A 13,034-nucleotide genomic window follows, 5' to 3' on the forward strand; every position below is an offset into this window, starting at 1 on the left:
CTTTTCATCCTTGATTAGGTTGTTAGCTATATGAACATGGATCGAGGCTTTTCTCCCTTGCCAACTGCATTGACTTCCTTTACTTTGGTGGTCCTTCAATTAACTCAGTAGCCTATCTTTTACGCTTTGCTCCTAGCAATACCACAATCCAATCTCCTTTCTTGAATTTTGTGAAACATTTGAGGAGATCCTGAGGTGCTTTGTGCCTCTCAACTTCCAAATCCTTGGTTGTCTTTTTTGTTTTTCTCCTTCAACTTTTTGCACCATAGGTGGACTTGAAGGTCGTGTTTGGTGTGTCAAGTCCCAGGTGGTAATGGGATTTCTAGATCATTTTTAGAGCTAATTTCTAACTTGGAGTTGTAGTTCCATCCTTCATTGGATGAGCGCTTTTCAATTTTTAGCTAGTGATCATAGTCTGAATTCGAGTCTAACATCATACAATGTAACTAGTTCCACTTGGCTTAGGCCTACTCATTCATAGTCTAGTACCTCAAGGTACTTGTGCCAAGTCATCTTGGCTATTCCATCAACGAGCAAGGTAGGTGATTTTCTAGGTTTAGAGTCGGCAAGACTTTGCTCTATTGTATACCCATCAATGTCATAGTTAATTGTTTTGAGATCATTGCCTAACGTTTCTCTCCCGAAATTGTAATCAATGTAAGAACTTCTTATATTTGCTTCATTGAAAGATTTATCGTTAGATAGCCCATTATGGTCTAGAGTATCACTCTCATCTAGGAGTGCTCGATTATAAACAAGATTTAGTTTGTGCACCTTGGTCTACTTCCAGTTTCAAGCATCCAAGAGTTCTTCGAGAGGTTTCAAATTTGTGCTAGGATAGTTACACAATTCTCTCTTCAAAAACTCTAGGATTTTCATAAGCTCTAGTTTGTTGGTAGACACTTGATAGGTTAAGTGAGGAGTTTGCACTTCTTACCATCATGCACATTGCAACTAAGGATAGGGCATTATTGAAGGTGTTTATTGCCCTATCATGGTTTTCTTCATTGCTCACCCTATTAGTTGCTCATTTATAGTCATCCTCCTTTTTTGAGAAGGACAAGTTGATGGCTACAAGGATGTGCATCCAATCTTTCTCATCATTATGACAAAGAATGTACTTCATGAGTAGGTGAGATGACATCTAGGTCAATGAGCAAGGTCTTTCCGTGTCCATCATGATTTGAACTACCTCCATGGGATTGCCAAACAACATCATGCCATTTCCCCACTCAATTGCATGTGCATTTCTCATCCATGGTCTATCTAGCAAGATATCATAAAGTTTTCTAAGAATTGGATACTTCTAATCTTAATTTGCCAGTCCTTCTCAATAGCTCAAAAGGTCTAACTTTCATTCCATTGGCTAATGTGACATTAAAGTAACTAGTTTCTACAAGTGGGACTCCCTAAGCTTGCAAAACCACGTGGTTAAGGACTAGCTCCTATCCTAGTGTCAACTATTCCTTTTCTAGTTGTGTCGTCAAGTGCTACGATTGGGAGGATTGCATACATTTATGTTCCTTCCTAGAAGTTATTGACTTGAAAAATTCCTAACATAGGGTTTAAGGTTAGGATTGATACATGCGTTTTGGCATCATGTCCTTGTATGACTCCTATTTTTGGTTGCACTGGTCCTTCTTTCCATTCCTCTAGTGCTTCCCAGCAATAGCTGTCCAAGTGTGGTAGGGATATTGATGTTGAGATTAGTGTGGCGGCAAACAAATTGGCATCCAACCCTTCATGCTTATACCCCCTCTAACACTTTGTCTCCATTGCTTACCACATTGCTACTTGGTTCTTGGTCAAGCACCTTAGGCAACTTGTTGCCCTTTGATCCAATGTATATGGGGGATGAAATGTTAGAGATTGTCATTCCGTGGACAAGCATTCTTTAGAGATAGGTTAAGTATATATGCATTTCTTGTTAGTCAAGCATATGAGAGCAGTTTCATCAATTGTGTGTGATATGGGAGACATGTGGCAGTTCTATACAGTCAATCGCATTTATTGCAAGTATGCCATGTGGCAATGCTAGGATAGGTTGCATGTATCCTACCATTTAGCCATTTTGTGTAGTCGAACAGGTTGTCCATACAGTCAAACATCATGCTAGTACAATTGGCTACATTAAATGCAATCGACATCATATTTTTGCCATTTCTTTTCAGGCTATTTATTGGCTACCTTCAATACACACACGAACACATTTTGATAGCAGGATCTAGATTTCTAATCATGGAGATTGCTGCACATACCTTGAGGTTCATAGCCCGTGAGATCTTCAAGGTGGAGACATATCCAGACTTGTGCTATGCACTCGTGTACATATCTGCTTCCTTATTCAACATTCTTCATTATAGAGTTTTCGTGTTCTTCTCTCTCTCTCTCTCTCTCTCTCTCTCTCTCTCTCTCTCTCTCTCTCTCTCTCTCTCTTTTCACTATATTTCTCAGTCTTGGTCATATGCTTTAGCACATGCACTCTAACATGGTATCTAGGCATTAAAGGACTAGGGTGAACCTACCTGAAGAGGAGATTTCAATGCAACACAAGGCTGCATTCTTAGCATTTGAGGGCAAGCGGGAGGGCTACCCACCATCAGAAGAAGGCTAAGGCAAGTATGGGTGGTGAGAAAGGAGCAACGTTGCGGAAGTTGATATTGATTTTTGTTGTTTGAGAAGGAAGAAGGTTGCATTTTGCATCGAGTGCAAATTTTTCCTTTTCATCAACTCTGGCAGGTGAAGAAAGAGCGGGATCAGCAAAGAAGGGCCCCAGCAGGTTGTGTTTTCACAATCAAAGGAGACTGCCTTTTGTGTTTTTTGTAGACATTTTAGGTGAAGATGTCTTCCGAGGCCGAGACAAAGTTTCAGGCGATCATGGACTAGAGCCCGTCTTACCAGCTCTTCCACCATCATATCAAAAGCTCAATGGTGAGAACTACTACATGTGGCATGTTATGATGCTTGCCATTCTAGAGTCTTATAATTTTGTGAAGCTTGTTACTAAGGCTATCCACAATCCTTCATCAAGAGACAAGTCCAAACTCTCTTCTAGTGATAAGTTGGAGTTGGCAAAGGCTCACGCACATTAGGACAAACTAAATGCTCTCATCCACTCATTTTTATTTCTCTCCTGCACTACAACTATGATCTCCCATGTAGAGCATTTGACGGCGGCTCAGGAGATATAGTTGGGTCTTGATTAGGTATATGACAGAATGAGTTTCTTTGGAAGTGCAAATGAGGACCATGAGTATCAACAAGTCATCTTCCATGCATGAGCATATCAACAAGTTGACGCAATTTCAGATGCAAGTGCAAAATGTAGGGAAGGTGATTGCTTTTGAAGACATCATGATAACTCTCCTTTCTCAATTACTGCCTCATTTTAGTGGCTTTTATTTCACCTTGATTACCTCGAGACGACAGATGAAGCCTCTTCGTTAGGAGGAGTTGGTTCCTATGGTCTTGGACCAAGACGAGCAATTGAAAGGGACCAATGCTTCTAAATTAGAGGCATTGATCAATCAGTCCTCTCAAAAGGAGGGAAACGACCAAAAGAAGGAGGAGGACAAATCAAACGACCAAAAGAAGGAGGAGGACAAATCAAAGAAGGAAAAGGAAAAGGCGACATCAACCCCAAAGGCCTTTGATGTTGCGTTGACAGCCCCACACACTTAGGAGTGGATTGTTGATGGTGTTTTATCTCGGCACATGACTCCTTCTACAGCTAGTGTTGCTCATTTGCAGCCTTTGCATAGGCAGATTCTCATTGGAGATAATTCTTCTATTCCTATTCAGGGATAGGGTAACATGCAGTTTATTCCAGATGGGCAAGATAGTGCCCATACTTCTGAGGTGCTTTATGTACTAGCCTTGGGATACCATCTACTTTTGGTGCACAAGATTTGTGCCCTCGACCTCTCAGTCAAGTTTGATGTGGATTCCTTTCATATTCTTGATCTTGGATTGAGATAGGTCCTTGCTTTAGGTTATGAGGAGAATGGAGTCTACAAGTTGTGGTCTTCATCTGCCTTGACTTCTCTTCTTCTTACCTCTTAGACACAATCCGAGCTATGGCATGCTCAATTTGGCCACCTCAACTATGATTACCTTCAGAAGGCATCTAGGGGATAGCTTATTTGAGGTTTGCCAGATATTGTGGTGAGCTAGTAGCCATGTGTATCTTACATCCACCATGGGAAGCAAACTCATGATGTCATTCCCATCAAGGCTTTGAGGCGGTCTTTTTAGCACCCTTGGAGCGTATTTCTATGGATCTTTATGGACTGATATAGATGGGGTCCCTTAAAGGGAGCTTGTATTTCATGCTCATTATGGATGATTATAGCAGGATGACATGGGCTTATTTTTTGAAGCTGAAGTCGGAAGCTTTCTCCAACTTCATGAATTGGTTACTCTTTGAGAAGAATCAATTGGGCCAAAAATGGAAGACCTTATGATTAGATAAGGGCGGAGAATTTATTTCTAATGAGCTTGCTCATCTTTTTGTAGATCATGGTATCCATCGAGAGTTTGCCAACACAAAACACCCCTCAAGAGAATGGCATATTGGAGTAGAATAATCGTAGTGTGATTGAGATGGCCCATACCATGATGGAGCATAGATAGACACCTCAATGTCTATGGGCTAAGGCTGTGGCTATTGTAGTCCACATCCTTAATCGAACTCCTACTTCTGTTGTTGTTGGTATGACACCTTATGAGGCATAGTTTGAATCTAAGCCAAATGTTTCTTATTTCAAGGTTTTTGGGTGTGATGCATATGTTCACATCCCCAAAACATAGCATGACAAATTTGAAACGGCTTCTAGAAGACTAGTGTTTGTGGGCTATAGCTTGCAGTCCTAGGGTTACGGATTGTATGATCCCGTTAAGTGGGATGTCTACATGAGTCGTGATGTTCAGTTTGTGGAAGTTCTAGCTTTAGATGGGGATGAAGAACACCCCATTCTTGGAGATCTAGGAGATAGTTGGGTGTCAGCACATGTACCTCTAGAGCCTTGCCTCTTGAGGATTCTTCGTCAAGTGAGGATCTTATTTCTCCGCCACTGGACTCTCTGATTGAGCCCCATTAGTCAATGGACATTCCAGAGCCTTTAGTAGATGGAGAGTGATGAGGAGCAATCCAGCCTCCTCGTGTTGGGCATGTGACACTCTTCATGATGCAAGGATTGGGGGGGTCCATGAGGAGTGGCAGGCCGTAGGATGACCTGCGGCATTCTCAAAGGAACCATGCACATTTCACCAAGCTTGTGTACACTAATTACTATTCAATGACTCGTGTCATGTAGAATAGGGAGCCTACCTTTGTGAAGGAGGCCTTACAGCATGATCATTGGTGGAAAGTGATGGAGCAAAAGTTGGAGTCAATTGCGAGGAATGACACTTGGTATGTTGTGCCTAAACCTTCTCATAAAAATGTAATTGGGGTCAAATGGGTCTTCAAGACCAAGTACTGCAATGATGGCACACTGGACAAGCACAAGACCCACCTTGTTGTTAAAGGTTTTACGCAATATCCATGCATTGATTTCCATGATACTTTTGCACCTATAGCTCGAATGGCTATTATTTGTGTAGTTTTTGCCTTGGCTAGACATGGGAGTTGGCTAGTCTATCAGCACAGCTGGATATGAAGTCTACCTTCTTGAATGGGGAGTTGAAGGAGAAGATCTATGATGAGCAGCCTCTGGCTTCGGTTCTTCTGTTGATAAGGTGTACATGTTGAGGAAGGCCCTCTATGGCCTTAAGCAGGCTCCCCATGCTTGGAAGGAGAATATTGACTCATTCCTCCAAGAAAGATTGGGGTATTGGCGTTCCAAGGCCAATTCACAGCTTTATGTACACACCTCGGATGGAGGTTGTGTGTTGTTTGTCCTTTATATGGACGATTTGATTATGACAAGTGACCATGCCTAGATGATCGATTAGACAAAGGCATTACTTTATAAAAAGTTTGAGATGATGGATATGGGACATCTTCACTTCTTTCTAGGTCATGAGATCTACGAGGCTCCAAGGGGGATCTTTCTCTCCCAACAGTGGTATGTGCAGGAGCTCTTGACTACGTATGAGATGGTAGGATGCAAGTCTATTATGACCCCCTATGGATCCAAACTGGAAATCCACAACCCATTTTGATTCTCCTTTGGCGGATGCTGCCCATTGTAGGTAGTCGATTGGATCCTTCATATGGCTCCTCAACACTCATGTTGACTTATGTTATGTTGTAGATGTGATAGCCGGGTTCATGAGTAAACCCAAGATGGTGCATTAGTAGGTTGCATAAAGGATTTTGGAATTCCTTAAGGGGACCCTCAATCTCAGGATCTATTATCCTGCTAGTACAAGTGATGCAGGCTTGGTACTTATAGGTTGGAGTGATTCAAATTGGGCTAGCAATGCAGATCATTGGAGATCCATGACAAGTTATTGCTTTACCTTGGGTGCATGTGCTATTTCATGGAGTAGTAATAAGAAGCATCCCATGATTGCCCTATCTTCGACTAAGGTCGAGTATCAGACGGCGTCTTCTACCACATGTGAGATAGTGTGGCTTCGCAGGGTTATTGGAGGAGCTTGGCTACCTGCAAACACGTCCTACTATTCTTTAGTGCAACAATGAGAATTGCATTACCTTGGCCTGGAACCTTGTGTTTCATGCTAGGACAAAGCATATCAAGATTCAATGCCATTTCATTCGGGAGAAGCTTCTAAATGAGACTATTGATGTGCTATACTGCAAGACACAGGACAATCTTGCATACTTTTTATGATTGATATTTGGTCTCTTTATTTCTCAATTTCCCTTTATTTCTCTCTCCTTGGTTAAGTCTCACTTGGTTGGTTTTTGTGTTACTTAACTTTTTCTCCTATGATTCCTTTTTTAGATCTATCTCATTTATGTGGTTTGTATCCCTTTTACAAGCAACCAATCATGTTATCAACTTGTTCAATGTATGCAGGTGCACTATGCACAAACAGGTTTTTAATTTTTTCACAATGACTCAATGCAATGCAATTATCTTTGTGATACTCATGCTCAAATTGGCTATTTACTTTCCATTCTAATTGTGATACCTATGTAAAGAAGCATTCAACCACAATTCTTATATTCACACACTATACAATCTAGATACTCCTTTTCTTACTTTGTGAGTTTTGTAGGTTTAATTAGGTCAAGATCATAGTCTTTGTGAGTCTTGTAGGTTAATTAGGTCAAGATCACTGTCTTTTTAGGGTTGATCATCTCTTTAGATATAGTCACTCTTGATGATCTTTTAACATTGTTACTACTGGTTAGCACCACTCAAGTAATTCTCATGGAATGATTTCAAGAGAGTACACCCACTCTTTTAGGTTGGCTACTCTAATATTTGCTTCCCAATGTATGTTGGAAAGCCAAGGTCAAGGGGATAGGTTTCTTGCTACAACACCTGGTTGACTTTGAATTAGAGAGCATGTGGATACATAGGTGTCCAAATCAAATTATAAACCATGAAGAGATACAACAAATCAACAAAAATGTATCTATGAGTTCCTTAGTACAATTGATTGCCAATAGGTTAACATAATTGGCTCCTATTAGGGTTGTGCTTGGAGCAATTAGATGCTTGGCCTTGATTGAGATGGATTTGTTCCCTAGTTGAGTCGCAATTTTCCCATTGCATTCAAGATCAAAAGAGAGTTTCCCATCTCTTGGCTAGACCGAAGTTCATCAATGAACTAGGGCATGTGTACCTCCAATGACTTCATCATTGCATCGGCCTTGTGCCTAATGGTATGCCTAAGCATGAGGGTTTCCTTTCTGAAAAGGTTTTAAGGCAAGAAATATCCAACTCACACTGTATATGCTTGTGGTGCCTAGTGGAGTCTATTTAATGCAGCTCAATGTTTCTTGATGCCCCAATTTCAAGTGAATGACATCTATTCCAAGATCAATCCTTTAGTGCAAGGATAGTTCAAGTGTGATATATGTTTCTTGCTTTGAGAATAGTAATGGTGCAACCTTCTAATTCTTATGTTAGAGAGTCTCGAGGTCAAGAATTTGGCTCAACTAAAGGTGCATAGACCATCATTCCAATGTCTCATTGTCAAGTTGACCTATCTTCCAAATTCAAGGGTTTTGTGCCCCTGCCTAAGGTTCACTCATCCCTATCAATGTAATCCAAACTCTAGTGCAATTTATAATCTAGTCAAGCCACCTACAATATTTGGCTCTTTGATTTATTCATCACGGTTCAAGTTAGTGTGGGACCTTAGGAGCAACTCTCCGGATATGTATGGATTGAAGATGAGCACAAGTTATCATATAGTCAATCCTTGATGTCTAAACAATTAAACAACATCCAACCAAGAGTGCAACACTCCTACTTCATGGGAAGATTTTGATATCAAGTTATTCCATTTATCTAAGTGAAATGCCTCAAGAGTACTATCTCAAGGGAGAACTTCTCTCCTTCCTAACAGCTAAGAATTTATGATCCAACCCAATGTATGGGATCTTATGGTTCTTTAGGCTACTATTAGGAATTGTCATGAGCTCCTCTTAGTGCAATGTCAATAAAAAACTCTAGTTGTGTCAAGGGGATGTTTCTTGAGGGATCAACACCTAAAGTGACCTAGATGATAGCAACCCTAGATACCAAACTTGTTGGATGTTAGAGCTTCTCTTGTGATGCCAACAAATTATCTTATATGGTCATGATAGGGACCTAGTCCCAATAGACTAGTCGATTGGCTCTAATAGTGTTCTCAAGGGGGCTCACTATTTGTGAATTTTCCCTAAATAAAACACATCCCTTTTGTAGGGTACCCTTCTATATGTTTAAAAAAATTAAAAATGGTATTTTAAAAATACCTTCTTTTGAACACACATGACATGCTTACATATATATGAGTGACCCCTTCGAGGTAGTGTTTCATGATCCAAACTTTTATGGTTACTTGATGATGCAACGAAAGATTGTTTCCAAGGTTACAAGCAATGCATTGGATGCTACTTAGAGAGTCAACTAGGTGTAGTGTGCAAACAGGGCCAAGATAGTATTGTTAAGGCAATGGGCTAAGGTCATTCAACTAGTACCATCCTTGTTACAGGGGTTTAGGCCATGGAAGTGAGTCCTCAAAGTATTCACTTGGATTTGTGTGAGTAGTTTGTGATTGAATTGTTTCTAAGGTTTTTCAAGAAGATGTGCCAGTGGTACAAAGTCCTACTCCCAATCAAGGTGACAACAAGGTTGTGTTAGGTTTCATTCCAAGAGAAAGTATGATGTTTTAAGAGAATGAAGCACCCTAGTTCAATGGACACTTGTTAGATGACAACGTACAGGCTCACAATTTTGAGGGATTTATATTCTCAATACCTTTGTGGGAACTCAGGCAACCTCCAAGGCCTAAGCTTTGAATGCAATCGATGCAAGGTGCAAGGTACACTCTCAAGACAATGAGCTTCAAGGGCTCTAAAAATGCCCTTAGGGATTGGTCTCCACTCTCTATCTACCTAGAGTACCCCAAATTCTCAATGAGTGATAATTGAGAGTCATTGCTAGCTTTGGTGATTCAACTATATGCCAATTCAATGAGCAATGCTTATTCGATTGATGAGGCACTAGTGGGTCAGAACTTAGATCATCCCCAATCGTCTTGGGTGCTATGGGTTGTTTAAGGGAACTTCTTGGCTCTCTTGAATTTGAATGTGTAGTCCCTTAGAGTGAGGTTATGTGTGAGCCTAAGTTCGTCAAGAGGAGGTTCCATGAATATGACCCTAGTCCAAGGGCCATGAGGGTGAGGCCTTGGTAGGTGAACCAACTTGGGGTCAAGGGCCAAGAGGCCAAGCAAATAGGTTGTAGGCTAGGCCCTTTGAAATGTGCCACCCTATTATTGGGATCTTGGAATCATAGCTTACTATAGTTTTCATCCACTTGACTTAGATGTCATAGTCCTACTTGGCTTGTAGTCCACATATGCAATATGAATGGATCGAGAAGGCATGTCAGCCACTTGAGCTAATTGAGGAACATGACATGCTAATTTTGGCCAAGCAAATAGGTTTCCCAAGCATTGGGCTAGGCCCTTTGAAATGTGCCACCCCATTATTGGGCTCTTGGAATGATAGCTTATTATAGTTTTCATCTACTTGACTTAGATGTCATAGTCCCACTTGGCTTGTAGTCCACGAATGCAATCTGAAAGAACTGAGAGGCACGTAAGCCACTTGAGCTAATTGAGGAACATGTCATGCTAGTTTCGGCATTATTGTTTGAGTCTATAGCAGTTAGTTTGAGGCATTTGAGTCCATGTCCTAGACATCCAAGGTCAAGTTTGATTCTACAACCTGAGGTGGCCAAGCATATGTGGGCCAAGGCATAAAGAAACGATTGAGTCCAAGTTGTGTGAGGGTCGTGTGTTGTTGGCTAGGGACCGAGTGGTAGTGTTCAAGTTTAATTATTGCATGGGTTGAGGGGGCCGTGTCTGATTAGTTCATACAAGGGCCTCCCTAGTCACATATGTTTGAGGGCCAAGTCCAACTAGTGGAGACCAAGAGTCATGAGGCCAAGTCATCCAGTAGGGTCAAGTGCGGTGAGATCAGCCATCCAAGGTTGAAAGGGTCCAAGGCAGTCCAAGTGTGGTGCGAAGTGACTGAGTGTATGACTTAGCATAGAGGGATCGAGGATGAGTAGATTGGGCCAAGGGTGTGAAGGCCACGTATGGTGATGCCACGAAGCATGTGGCTAGCAAACTAGATAGGGTTGAGGGTCGTATGACATGGTTGAGTAGAGAAGGTCAAATGAATAAGGTCTAGCAAACCAGGCCTAGTGACAAGGTCTAAGTGGTCTATAGAAATAGATCAAGGTGATGACATTTGAGTGTGAAAGCATAAGGCCTATTCCAACAAGGGAAAATGCAATTACTTTACTAACGAAATTGAAATACTTGGGATGTGTTGTGTGTGAGGAAGGAGTATTAGTTGATTCAATAAAAGTTTGTGAGAGTATAATTGTGACATGCCACTCCTGCCAAACGAGTCAATGGGATTTTTTGAAATCATCAAATGGTGTTACATCCTCTTTAAAGATCATTCTAATATTGAATGGCTACTCCAATTTGACTCCATATTCACCACTTATGCTAAGGTGTTTGTAATGATTAATTTGGGAATTGCCGATGATGAGGCAATTCAAATCACTTCTAACTAGCATCCCAGTTGGGAGAAGAGTGGATACCTCTATCACAAAAGCCTCTTAGTTTAGGCTAGGTATGCTAAGACCCTCCCTCACAAGCAATTACAATCATGCTAGCAAGCTTAACATGCATAATGGCATTGGGTTGAGAGTTGTCAATTCACCTTAGATACTCTATCAACGAAGTGATAATGTCATTGTAGATGCGCTCAATTTATAGGGAGTATTTTCATATTTAATCATCCTAACCTACCACTTACTTCTAAGGAATTACTATGTGATCCCTATATATGTCGCACATGGTTCAACTCCCATAATTTTAGGGTCCTTTTAGAGAGGAGATGAATCTCAGAAAGGGATTCACATTTAATGATGGTATACTTTATTCGCACATTGATTGTGTTCCAAAGGGGAGAACCTCAAGCAAATGATTATTTATGAGGCTCGTGACATTCCTTTTGTAAGATACCCATGAGATGAAAATTCTTCAACACCCTTTGTTGGAGGTTCTTTTGGCCCATTCTCAAGAGATATGTGCTTCACTATGTAGCTCAATGCTTGACTTGCCAAGAGTCAAAATAGAAAGGATTAAGCTAGTTAGTGAACTTCACCCACTTAACATTCCTTGAATAAAACGAGAGAGCATAAGTATGGATCTCATTACAAGTATACTAAATGTTAGCAAGACTTTGAATCCATAATGTTTGTTGTCCGTTAACTTAAGTAGTTCATCTCATTTCAATGAAGAAAATTTCAAAGCTCCAAACACAACCATAATTTTCATTGAGGAAATACTTCCTCTACATGGACTTCTAAAATCCTTTACTAATAATAGACATTTCAAGTTTACTCTAGTATATTGGGGAGCACTCTTTAATATTATGGGTAGTGACGTAAATCTCACTCAGCTTATCACCCTCCATTTGATGGCCAAATTAAGGAGGTAAATCAAGTGGTTGAAGATATCTTATGATCATATTGTGCTAAGGAGACCAAAGCATGGTACACCTACCTACCATTAGTAGAATTTACTTATAACTTTGCATACTAAAACAAATTCTACCATTAGTAGAATTTCCTTACAACTTTGCATACTAATAATATATACAAGTACCTCCTTTTAAAGCATTTTGAGCAAATGCCTCACTCTATTAAATTTTCTACTCTACCATCAAAGTTGAGATATCTAAAAATGTTAGAAGAAATGGATGAATTACTCCATTCCATTGAAAGGGACATTTAAAGTTGTCCAAGGTCTACCAAAAGTACTATGTTGACAATATCTGATCTTCAAGAATTTTTACAAATGATGACATGGTCTTTCTCCATATCATGGCAAAGAAGAGCTCCCTTACATGGGGTGAATACAAAAAGTTGTGTCCTAGATTTTATGGATTCTATGCCCTCATAGGAAAATTGGGTGATCAAGCCTATGGACCTCTCTTAGCACCTCACTTGAAAGTTCATAATGCATTTCACATTAGTTTGTCGACCCTTACTAATCTAGTAAGACCTCTGTACTCATGACAACTAGATAATAATGATAACATAGAGAGTGATGAACTACAACCCAATCAAGAGAGAGAACCATTTGGAATTGACTGATCCAAAAACTTTTGATATAGTGAAAGGGATATACAATGGATGAGCCTACACAAGAACTTGAAGACTCACTTGTAAAAAGTTTCCATGTCTTTTCTACAAGATAAGAACATCCTATGTTTTCTCAAGGGAGAGTGCATATAATGTCCCTACCTTTAAGAATAAAATGATTGGCTTTGATAGTCAAAATGCTTGTTCGGTTATCCAAACAAATTTCCCCAAATT

General features: G+C 40.4%; 1 protein-coding gene across 2 annotated transcripts in view; it reads left to right on the forward strand.

Moving 5' to 3' along the window:
• Nucleotides 1-13,034, forward strand: part of LOC148008294 (hexokinase-1-like) — a 62,841-nt gene that overhangs the window by 31,448 nt on the left and 18,359 nt on the right. The gene's annotated exons all lie outside the window — the stretch shown is intronic.

This window comes from Lygodium microphyllum, unplaced genomic scaffold (assembly GCF_053477565.2).
Source record: "Lygodium microphyllum isolate KBCC unplaced genomic scaffold, Lygodium_microphyllum_v1.1.10 scaffold_213, whole genome shotgun sequence".
NCBI classification, from domain to species: Eukaryota; Viridiplantae; Streptophyta; class Polypodiopsida; order Schizaeales; family Lygodiaceae; genus Lygodium; species Lygodium microphyllum.